The sequence below is a fragment of the Schistocerca gregaria genome, chromosome 9 (assembly GCF_023897955.1).
Source record: "Schistocerca gregaria isolate iqSchGreg1 chromosome 9, iqSchGreg1.2, whole genome shotgun sequence".
NCBI lineage: Eukaryota > Metazoa > Arthropoda > Insecta > Orthoptera > Acrididae > Schistocerca > Schistocerca gregaria.
This window is the reverse complement of record NC_064928.1, coordinates 73,991,087-74,003,942: the sequence shown is the minus strand read 5'-3', so window position 1 is coordinate 74,003,942 and position 12,856 is coordinate 73,991,087. Positions and strand designations below refer to the sequence as shown.

At 46.2% G+C, this 12,856-nt stretch overlaps 1 protein-coding gene and 1 pseudogene across 1 annotated transcript in view; both read left to right on the top strand.

The window, feature by feature from the left end:
• The window catches only part of LOC126292291 (potassium voltage-gated channel protein eag), a 1,528,023-nt gene that overhangs the window by 1,021,412 nt on the left and 493,755 nt on the right, over positions 1-12,856 (top strand). The gene's annotated exons all lie outside the window — the stretch shown is intronic.
• On the top strand, positions 8,804-8,921 carry LOC126292358 (5S ribosomal RNA; annotated as a pseudogene).

The following is a 12,856-nucleotide window of genomic DNA, read 5'->3' as shown; positions in this document are numbered from 1 at the left end:
GCGTCACATGACAGGAATATGTGTGTTTCGATGTTTGTTTAGGTGTAGCGTCCCCATACTACGCAGTTATTTCGCATCGGACGGACGGACGGACAGATAATAATTGTCTGAAAATAAAAAAATTAAACTCTTCGCTTGAGGGAAGACTTGAACGAAGGACCTCTCGTTCCGCAGCTGCTCACGCTAACCACGGGACCAGGCCGTTGCTGAGCTTGCAGAATCCTTGATGCTGCCTATCCTGGGGATGGCCTACTCAGTTTGTATATTTTTCTTATTTTTTTCATTGTTCCACACTACTTCTTCCTGTTTTCTCGATTGATCTGTGTTCAGTTTTCAAGGCCTATCTACTGTCCCAACTTATAACTAAATCTGAGGGGGGTGCGATGGGGAGGTTCCATTGTAAGGTGTACGCGTCCATTATATGGCTTATATATCTGTGCGTAAAGTGGCAGGCGGCAGAGCTAATGGTGGTTAAACGGCGCCGACAAGGTAGCTGATCGTGTTCTGTCAGAGGGTTAGCTGCCCTCTGTAATTAAAAAAAAACTGAGTGAATGGATCAACGATGATCTTGAACGAGAGCTTTGGCACGTTCGCCCTGAATAAAATCAGTAACCAATAAAGAACAAAATAAGATGAAAAAAAAAGAAAAAAGTGGTTAGCGTTCGAGCTAACGTGTCTGTGGCGATGGTTCGACTCCTGCTGAAACTTGAATTTTAATCTACACGCATCAAAAAAAGTTTTGCATCACCACGGTTCCGAGAGTTTCGGAAACTGTACAAAAAATTGGAATAGAGCTCAACATAAACATCAAAATGGCTCAAATGGCTTTAAGCACTATACGACTTAACTGCTGAGGTCATCAGTCGCCTAGAACTTGGAACTAATTAAACCTAACTAACCCAAGGACATCACACACATCCATGCCCGAGGCAGGATTCGAACCTGTGACCGTAGCGGTCGCCCGGTTCCAGACTGTAGCGCCTAGAACCGCACGGCCTCTCCGAGCGGCCATAAACACCATTTGGGCCCTTTTTATTGCTCTTGAAAACTACACATTACATGTTGCACCACGATACAGCGAGACCTTCAGAGGTGGTGGTCCAGATTTCTGTACACACCGGTACCTCTAATACTCAGTAGCACGTCATTTTGCATTGATGCATGCCTGTATTCGTCGTGGCATACTATCCACAACTTCATCAAGACACTGTTGGTCCAGATTGTCCCACTCCTCAACGGCGATTCGGCGTAGATCCCTTAGAGTGGTTGGTGGTTCAAGTCGTCCATAAACAGCCCTTTTCAATCTATCCCAGGTATTTTCGGTAGGGGTCATGTCTAGAGGACACGCAGGCTACTTCAGTCGAGTCGTTATCCTGAAGGAAGTCGTTCACAAGATGTGCACGATGAGCGAGAATTGTCGTCCATGAAGACGAATACCTCACCAGTATGCTGCTGATACGGTTGCACTATCGCTCGAAGGATGGCATTCACGTATCGTACAACTGTTCAAAAATGGTTCGTATGGCTCTGAGCACTATGAGACTTAACTTCTGGGGTCATCAGTCTCCTAGAACTTAGAACTACTTAAACCTAACTAACCTAAGGACATCACACACATCCATGCCCGAGGCAGGATTCGAACCTGCGACCGTAGCAGTCGCGCGGTTCCAGACTGCAGCGCCAAGAACCGCTCGGCCACCCCGGCCGGCTGTACAGCCGTTACGGCGCCTTCCATGACTACCAGCAGCGTACGTAGGCCCCACATAATGCCACCTCAAAACAGCAGTGAACCTCCACCTTGCTGCACTCGCTGTACCGTTTGTTTAAGGCGTTCAACCTGACCGGGTTGCCTCCAAACAAATCTCCGACGATTGTCTGGTTGAAGGCATATGTGACACTCATCGGCGTTGAGAACGTGATGTCAAACCTAAGCGGTCCATTCGGCATGCTTTTGGACCTAACTGTACCGCGCTACATGGTGTTATGGTTGCAAAGATAAACCTCACCAAGTACTTCAGGAGTGAATTAGCGCATGATGCAGCCTGTTGCGCACAGTTTGAGTCGTAACATGACGTCCTGCACGGAAAGCATTATACAACATGGTGGCGTTGCTGTCAGAGTTCCTCCGAGCCATAATCCGTTGGTAGCGGTCATTCACTGCAATAGTAGCCGTTGGGCGGCCTGAGGGTGGCATCTCATCGATAGTTCCTGTCGCTCTCTGGATCTCTTCCATGTCGGAACAGATCGCTTTGGTTGACTCCGAGACGCCCGGAGACTTCCCTTGTTGAGAGCCCCTCCTGGCAGAAATTAAAAATGCGGAAGAGATCTAACCGCGGTACTGACCGTCTAGGCATGGCTGAACTACAGACTACACGAACCGTGTACCTCCTTCCTGGTGGAATGACTGGAACTGATCGGCTGTCGGACCCCCTCCGTATAATAGGCGCTGCTCATGCGTGGTCTTTTACATCTTTGGGTGGGTTTAGTGACATCTCTGAACAGTCAAAGAGACTGTGTCTGATACAAATCAAATGGCTCTAAGCACTATGGGACTTAACATCTGAGGTCATCAGTCCTCTAGAACTTAGAACTACTTAAACCTAACTAACCTAAGGACATCACACACATCCATGCCCGAAGCAGGATTCGAGCTTGCGACCGTAGCGGTCGCGCAGTTCCAGACTGAAGCGCATAGAACCCCTCGCCCACACCAACCGGCTGTTTGTCATACAATATCCACAGTTAACGTCTATCTTCAGGAGTTCTGGGTTCTGCGGTGATGCTAAAGTTGTTTTGATGTGTGTATATATTTTTTATCATTGATAATATTTAATTTATATGACATTTGAGAGGTAATCGATGTAAAAAAGACGTTCATAAGCATGAGATTTTGGTGAATTTCATGTTATTTGACTACTTACTATTTTTAATTTAATTATAAGACCAGACATATTTATAACTATCGACAAGTGAACGAAGAGACGCATAAAGTTTTCCTGGAAATGTATGCCAGTCGTGATTTGCGAAATCCCTTATACATGTAATCTGGTAAAGTACAAGGCCAGAGTGGCCGAGCGGTTCTAGGCACTACAGTCTATAACCGCGCGACTGCTACTGTCGCAGGTTCATGTGTTTGATGTCCTTAGGTTAGTTAGGTTTAAGTAGTTCTTAGTTCTAGGGGACTGATGACGACAGATGTTAAGTCCCATAGTGCTCAGAGCCATTTTTTTGGTAAAGAACCCGGAACCATTTAGCACATCGGCACTTTGAGCTGCAAACACAAGAGGCAGGGCCCATTTGGCAATTAACCTGCGTAGCGCTGAGACGTTGCTAATGTAGCGAGTGCGAATAGTATAGCTGCAAATTTTATAAATATCACAGAAATTACACTTGTACTAAAAAATTAAATTTGAGCGGAAGTCGAACCGTCGCCTCCCACACGTTCCTCTTACGAAGCTGGAACGCTAAACACTTTTATTTTTCAGTTGTAGGTAGAACATGTGCTTTATTTATTTAGCGTGTGGCAACATACATCACATAAATAAGTTATATAAAAACATCTTACAGTATGAACATTACATATGCTACAAACATATAGGTCACATAAAGCAGGAAAAAAGAATACATATAAAATATGTGAACTGTAAAAAACCACAGAATATAGCGGAACACAGATACAACTTATTGTCCCCGTCACTGGAACTTTCTACTACATTTTCATAAGCAGTCTGGAAATCAGAGGGATCACCATGGAAGCATGTTAATGGGGCAATCTATGTTTTATGAGTTACCTAGCAGCTCCACAATCACACATTGGAGAAACAATTCTCCCCATCTATGCAATGGGTCAGCACATCTTCAATAGTTCGTTGGTATTCTCCACTTATAGTCATTAAAATTGCTACACCAAGAAGAAATACACATGATAAACGGGTATTCATTGGACAAAAATATTATACTAGAACTGACATGTGATTACATTTTCACGTAATTTGGTGCATAGATCCTGAGAAATCAGTACCCAGAACAACCACCTATGGCCGTAATAACGGCCTTGATACGCCTGGGCATTGAGTCAAACAGAGCTTGGATGACGTGCACAGGTACAGCTGCCCATGCATCTTCAACACGATACCACAGTTCACCAAGACTAGTGACTGGCGTATTGTGGCGAGCCAGTTGCTCGGCCACCATTGACCAGACGTTTTCAATTGGTGAGAGATCTGGAGAACGTGCTGGCCAGGGCAGCAGTCGAACATTTTCTGTATCCAGAAACGGCCGTACAGGACCTGCAACATGCGGTCGTGCATTATCCTGCTGAAATGTAGGGTTTCGTTGGGATCGAATGAAGGGTAGAGCCACACGGGTCGTAACACATCTGAAATGTAACGTCCACTGTTCAAAGTGCCGTCAATGCAAATAAGAGGTGACCGAGACGTGTAACCAATGGCACCAAACACCATCTCGTCGGGTGATACGCCAGTATGCCGATGACGAATACATGCTTACAATGTGCGTTCACCGCGATGTCGCCAAACACGGATGCGACCATCATGATGCTGTAAACAGAACCTGGATTCATCCGAAAAAATGACGTTTTGCCATTCGTGCACCCAGGTTCGTCGTTGAGTACACCATCGCAAGCGCTCCTCTCTGTGATGCAGCGCCAAGGGTAACAGCAGGCATGGTATCTGAGCTGATAGTCCATGCTGCTGCAAACGTCGTCGAACTGTTCGTGCAGATGGTTGTTTTGTTGTCTTCCAAACGTCCCCATCTGTGACTCAGGGATCGAGACGTGGCTGCACGATCCGTTACAGCCGTGCGGATAAGATGCCTGTCATCTCGACTGCTTGTGATACGAGGCCGTTGAGATCGAGCACGACGTTCCGTATTACCCTCCTGAACCCACCGATTCTATATTCTGCTAACAGTCATTGGATCTCGACCAACGCGATCAGCAATGTAGCGATACGATAAACTGCAATCGCGATAGGCTACAATCCGACCTTTATCAAATTCGGAAACGTGATGGTATGCATTTCTCCTCCTTATACGAGGCATCATAACAACGTTTCACCAGGCAACGCCGGTCAACTGCTGTTTGTGTATGAGAAATCAGCAGGTTGTAAGTGTCGCCACCGGCGCCAACCTTGTGTGAATGCTCTAAAAAACTAATCATTTGCATATCACAGCATCTTATTCGTGTTGATTAAATTTTTTGTCTTTAGCACGTCATCGTCGTGATGTGGCAGTTTTAATGGCCAGTAGTGTATTTAGGGTAGCCCAAATGTTGTGAAGATTGTTGAATTTGGGTGGGGTTTTGACCACCATGAACTGGAACGTCCGGCACTTACGCATAGGTATATAAGCCAGATAATAGACACGTACACCTTCTCTTGCGATTTTCAGGTAATTGTCAGAGTAGTACACCTTACTAACTGCCCATTATGTTGTTCTAACAACCTACTAAAGGTGTACAAGATATGAAGTAAATGCTCGATTCTAGCGTCCTGGCGTCCCGTAGTGAGAATGTCGGGATATTACTTCAGTTTTGTATTCGAGAAACTGCGACGTAACAACCAGTTTACTAATACTGGTCTAACGTAAGACAAATTATACCTGGAGAGTCAAAAACCGCAGGAGCTGCTGTTCTTTATTGCTACAGGGTGCTGTTCTGATCGCAGGTCGATGTGGCCGAGCGGTTCTAGGCGCTTCAGTCATGTACCGCGCTGCTGCTACGGTTGTCGGTTCGAATCCTGCCTCGGGCATGAATGTGTGTCATGTCCACATGCTAGATTGAAGTAGCTCTAAATCTAGGGGGCTGATGTCCTCATATGTTCCATAGTGCTCAAAGCCATCTGAACCATTTGAACATACACCCTACAGCTCGGATCTCGCAATTTTCTACTTCTGTCTGTTTGGTCCAATGAAGTATACACTCCGCAGGAAACAGTATGTGAATGATGGGGAGGCTACTGATGCACCGGGACACTGGCTGCGGCGTCGACAAGTAGAACGGTATTTTGCGGGCATACAGGCCCTCCAAGTAAGATGGCTTAAGTGCGTCACATTGGACGGATATTATGTTCAAAAACAGGGTTTTTAAGCAAAACGAATAGGAAATAATACCGACTGAATGAAAGCGTCCTGTGTATGTTCAAATGGTTCAAATGGCTCTGAGCACTATGGGACAACATCTGAGGTCATCAGTCCCCTAGACTTGACTAACCTAAAGACATCACATACATGCATGCCCGAGGTAGGATTCGAATCTGAGGCCGTAGCAAGGGTAGATGTCCAATCGAGTTTTGTGGGCTCCTCTCGAGTGTGGAGACTTGTGTGAGGCCTCGCATTGCCGTGCAGGTGGTGAACGTCTTGTCGTATTTTGGTAGCGACGGCCTCCTCGAATGAGAGTGTCCGCACGTTCCATCACTGCAGGAGTCACAGCTGTGTGCCGGCGACCGTCAAGCAGGAGATCGGACAGATTTGGGCGACCTTGTTGCTACGATGACAGAAGCCTCGCACAACGACTCGCCGTGCTTTTATTCACTGCCTGGTCTCCGTCGGCATTTGCAATCAGCTACGAATATGTGCCATGCACGGGTTTTCCGCCAAAAGAAACCAAATGACAAGGGCGCTGATGACCTAGCTGTTTAGAGCCCTCCACCATAAATCATCATCATCATCACTAAATGACAGCTCTCTGGAACGCACCTCCGTGTCCGACGCCGTTTTGAAGGCTACTTATAGACGCTATAATGGCGTGTGATGAGGGCTTCGCCTGGAGCAAGTCTTTCGCTTTGACCCCACTTCGGCGACTTCCGCGTCGATGGGGATGAAATGAAGAGGACAACACAACACCCATTCCCTGAGCGGAGAAAGTCTCCGACCCAGCCGGGAATCGAACCCGGGCCCTTAGGGTAGACAGTCTGTCGTGGTGGCCACTCAGCTACCGGGGGCGGACCTTATAGACGCTGAAGCGTGAATATTCCACAATGTCTCACAACAATCTTGGCATTTTCTTCAAGCGAAATTGGCCAAGAAAAATATGTGCTGCATTTCTTATTAAAAGCCCCTCGCACATACGTCGACCTGCGACTGCCAGTCCACGCACCAAACCGCTCCTGGGGTCGATGCGCCAGGCAGTGTCGTGACGCGGTTGGGCAGGCCCCTCCATGTCCCTGCTGGACGGTGGGAGGGCGGCCGTCCTCCGTCCTTTGGCCGGCGCTAACAAACGAGGCAGGCGGCGGCGAGTAGCAAGTGGGAGCCGGGACACCGCATAACGAGCTCACCACGCAGCCGGGGCACCGGGAACTGGGTCACCACGCGCTCACGCACAATTGGGGGCCACTCGCACGCGCCTCCTGTACCCTCTCCATCCGTAACGAGGACCATCCGTAAGGCCGGCACTAGCTGTCTCACTCAGGCCCTTAAGAATGATCTACTGCAATGTCCTAACATTAAAAGTAACTTACATACACTAAACAGCCAAAGAAACTGGTACATCTACCTCATAATGTGTAGGGACCCAGCAAACACGCAGAATCCCCTCAAGACGACGTTGAACGGACTCGACCAATGTGTGAAGTAGTGCTGGGGGTGGGGAATGGCACCATGGATACTGCAGGACTGTGCATAAATCCGTAAAAGTACGAGGGGGTGGGGATCTCTTCTGAATAGCCCGTTGCAAGTCATCACAGATATAGCAAATAATGTTCATTTTTGTGGACTCTGTTGGGCAGCGGTAATATCTAAACTCTGTAGCAATTAACAATCTGTGGGATGTCGCATAATCCTGCTGCAATTGCCCGTGTCCGTCGGAACGCACAATGGACATGAATGGAAGAAGGTGATCAGACACGAGCTTACGTACGCGTCACCTGTCAGAGTCGTATCTAGACGTGTCACGGGTCTCATATCACTCCACCTGCACGCACCCCACACCATTACACAGCCTCCACCAGCTTGAACAGTCTTCTGCTGACATACAGGGTCCATTGATTCATGAGGTTATCTCCATACCCACACACGCCCATCCGCTCGATACAATTTGAAACGAGACTCCGTCCGACCAGGCAGCATGTTTTCAGTCATTAACAGTCTAATGTCGGAGTTGACGGGGCCAGGCGAGGGTTGAAGCGTTGTGTCTCGCAGTCACCAAGTGAGCCTTCGGCTCCAAAAGCCCTTATCGATGACGTTTCGTTGACTGTTTCGCACGGTCACACTGATGGTTCAAATGGCTCTGAGCACTATGGTACTTAACTTCTCAGGTCATCAATTCCCTAGAACTACTTAAACTAACCTAAGGACTTCACACACATCCATGCCCGACGCAGGATTCGAGCCTGCGAGCGGAGCGGTCGCGCGGTTCCAAACTGTAGCGCCTAGAACCGCTCGGCCACTCCGGCCGGCACTTGTTGATGACCCACCATTGATATCTGCAGTAGTTTGCGGGGGGGGGGGGGGGGGTTGCACTTCTGCCACGTTGAACGATCCTCTTCAGCCGTCGTTGGTCCCGTTCTTGCAGGGTCTTTTTTCCATTCGCAGCGATGTCGGAGATTTGCTGTTTTACCGGATTTCTGATATACACGGTACAGTCCTGAAGTGTTCGGACGAGAATATCTTCACTTTATCGCTATGTAGGTGATGATGTATCCTATCGCTGGCGCATCGGTTTCACAGTGTCAGTAAAGGGAAAAGTCTGAAATTGTTAATTTTTAATTACGTCACACAAAAAAGTATTTCTTTAATCATTTGTCATCCGACTTCAGACCTGAAATTAAAACACTCTCCAAAGTCTTCCGCCAACGGCCTTGCCGCAGTGGTAACACCGGTTCCCGTCAGATCACCGAACTTAAGCGCTGTCGGGCTGCTCTAGCACTTGGATGGGTGACCATCCGGTCTGCCGAGCGCTGTTGGCAAGCGGGGTGCACTCAGCCCTTGTGAGGCAAATTGAGGAGCTGCTTGATTGACAAGTAGCGGCTCCGGTGTCGTAAACTGACATACGGCAGGGAGAGCGGTGTGCTGACCACATGCTCCTCCATATCCACATCCGGTGACGCCTCTGGACTGAGGATGACACAGCAGCCAGACGGAACCGTTGGGCCTTCATCGCCAGTTCGGGAGGAAATTTCAAAGTCTTCCAATCCCTGGGGCCGACATCTTGTCAGTATGAATGTCGATAACAGGCAAAAATTGTCAATACCATCGATTCGCAGAGAGGGTAAACTGCCTACGTACAACATGTAAGTTTGTACGGAGCCCTCACTGCGCCAGTCCTTCTCGCACCTGTCTAATATTTGAAAATGAAGTATCACAACAATACATGCAGCCAAACATAGTTGCGAGGAAAATGTCTACTTTTTTTTTGCAATTGCCATATTTATCTGGATCATATTTGCACTAAAATTCTTCAGCGGCTTGAGTTTTATGCGTTTTCCAGGAAATTCGATCCTGCAAGTCTGTTACCTCCATTTGATTGGCGCAATAACTTCGATGCCACATTATTTCATGCTGCCGCTGGAGAAACTTCAGAAGGCGATTTTAACAACTACGACAGCTTCTCCATCTCTCTGGAGTCTTCGAATCTTCCTGCATATTCCTTCTTAAGATCTGACATCGAATTTGAAAATATTGCAATGTCTGTTTCAGAGTTATTTTCGTATTCAACAATTGTTCTAAAGTATAAATTCTTTACTTGAAATGCCCTTTTCAGAAATAAGTGCCTTTCGACGGAAAGAAGACACTTCGCAACAGAACGCATATTATTTTCACATTTTCTTGTAGCGTGGTATTGAGCGCATTTAAATGTTTCAGAATGTGTTTAAGAAAAGCCTAAGCTAGCATACCCCGTTAGTTTGCTGGGAACACCACACGCTTCCTTGCTTCTTGTGTATCCAAGATGTCTAAGGAGAAGGCTCTAGTTCTTCTTATATTTGCCAGAAACATTCAGTCAATTCGCCTTTCGTTTTCCGACGACAACTTAAGTTGTCACAAAGGGCTGTCTGGTGAATTATGCACAGATACGGCAGCAGCTCACCATTCTTATCCTTCATTCTCTTTATTACTCCCTCTTCTTTGACCATCTTCGCTGGGGCCCCGTCAGTTGAAAGAGAGACCATTTTTATCTTAACTAATGTTTCATTTTCTTATGATATCATTAAAAGTCTTGAATATATCTTCTCTTCGAGTGTTATATTAAAACTTCAATATTGCTAGCTATTCTTCCCTAAATGCCCTACTTTCACTATACAAAATTCGCACGAAAGAAGCCATTTGTTCTTTATCAGCAATACCACGGGGTTCATCAAGTGCTGTGTAGTAACGACGCGTCTTCTGCACCGCTTTTATTGTCAGCAGTCAAAATTTCCATTCATCTTGTATTGCTTCTTTCCTACTTATTTCTTTTTACTCTCTTAGAGTCTTAAAACAGGCTTCTGGTGTTTAGTAAGGGTCCAACGCACACGCAACGATGTTTCGGCATATTTTTATTGTCCGCTAATATAGCGATTTCGTACCGTCGCTCTTTTAACTTACGAGTTCTTTCTTCTTTCGTTTCACACTCTTTGGGGCACGCTAGATCAACCATTTCTTTGTGCGTTGTTCTTTTCTTAGGGCCCAGTATTTCTTCATTCTTTCTGATACTCTTTTCCTCCCTTCTTCCGAGATGAAGTGTTTGCGTAAATTTGTCTTGGAACCTTTTATTTTCATCTTTAGTAATTAATTTAGCTGTTGCATCAACAAGTGAATTTTCTAGAATCTTTAATTCTACTAGATGTTTGTCAGTTTCTTTAAACCAGTTGGGTTTCATTTTGCGGTTATGGAAAAAATCAAAGGTTAATCTGTTGGAATTCAGTCTGAAAAGATGACCATAAAAATATATCCTCCTTTTTCGCAAAATATCTGAACGTTTTTCAGTTTTCTTGTAGAGAGTTTCATTTATGATATATATAATCTTACTGTATTGAAACGTTGGTCCTATGATTTTTCTTAAAGTTTTTCTTTCCTTTAGCTCAAGTTTCTCCATGTGGCCTTTGAAATTCGTGTTTAGTATTTCTGCAAACAAACAGTGCTTCTGTCTTAATCACTGTCTTGTAATGTGGACTTTTGGACCCCCTTGAAAGGGATTTTTTGTTCTATGTATCTTTTGTTAGCTGGAAAGCCAATTGCAGTCTATTTTTTTCTGGATTTCATTGCTTTGCTTTCCACAGTATTCCAACTAATCCACCAACTTAAAGCGACACAACAAATCAACTTATCAAAAGTTCCATAAAATTTTACTGTAAGTAGTGAACTAAAATAGCTCTTCACATCTCTTTTGATAGAACTAAGATATTGACAAACATCAAGTAATCATGTAAATACACTACTGGCCATTAAAAATGCTACACCACGAAGATGATGTGCTACAGACGCCAAATTCAACCGACACAAAGCAGATTCTGTGATATGCAAATGATTAGCTTTTCAGAGCATTAACACAAGGTTGCCGCCGGTGGCGACAACTACAACGTGCTGACATGAGGAAAGTTTCCAACCGATTACTCATACACAAACAACAGTTGACCGGCGTTGCCTGGTGTAACGTTGTGGTGATGCCTCGTGTAAGGAGGAGAAATGCGTTCCTTCACGTTTCCGACTTTGATAAAGGTCGTATTGTAGCTTACCGTGATTGCGGTTTATCGTATCGCGACATTGCTGCTCGCGTTGGTGGACATCCAATGGCTGTTACCAAAATAAGGTAATGCGGAACGCCGTGCTGGATCCCAACGACCTCATATTACAAGCAGTCGAGATGACAGGCATCGTATCCGCATGTCTGTAAGGGATCGTGCAGCCACGACTCGATCCCTGAGTCAAGAGATGGGAACGTTTGCAAGACAACAACCACCTGCACGAACAGTTCGACGACGTCTGCAGCAGCATGGACTATCAACTCGGAGACCATGGCTGCGGTTACTCTTGACGGTGCATCACAGACAGGAGCGCTGGAACGGTGTACTCAACGACGAACCTGGGTGCACGAATGGCAAAACGTCATTTTTTTTGCATGAATCCAGGCTCTGTTTACAACATTATGATGGTCGCATCCGTGTTTGCGACATCGCGGTGAACGCACATTGGAAGCGTGTATTCGTCATCGCCATACTGGCGTATCACCCGGCATGATGGTACGGAGTGCCATTGGTTACACGTCTCGGTCACCTCTTGTTCGCACTGACGGCACTTTGAACAGTGGACGTTACATTTTAGATATGTTACAACCCGTCGCTCTACCCTTCATTCGATCCCTGCGAAGCCCTACATTTCAGCAGGGTAATGCACGACCGGTCCTGTACTGGCCTTTCTGGATGCAGATAATGTTCGATTGCTGCCCTGGCCAGCACATTCCTCAGATCACTCACCAATTGAAAACGTCTGCTGAATGGTGGCCGAGCAACTGGCTCGTGACAATACGCCAGTCACTACTCTTGATGAACTGTGGTATCGTGTTGAAGCTGCATGGGCAGCTGTACCTGTACACGCCATCCAAGCTCTGTTTGACTCAATGCCCAGGCGTATCAAGGCCGTTATTACGGCCAGAGGTGGTTGTCCTTCGTACTGATTTCTGAGGATCTATGCACCGAAACTTCGTGAAAATGTACTCACATGTCAATTCTAGAATAATATATTTGTCCAATGAATACCCGTTTATCATGTGTATTTCTTCTTGGTGTAGCCATTTTTATGGCCAGTAGTGTAAATCATGATGGCGTACTGGAATGCGAGTGCAGTGTGCTAACCACTGAGCCACTCCGCTCGGTAAAGAGCGTACGAGATCGCAACAACGATTGACAGAGGGACGATAAAATTTGTG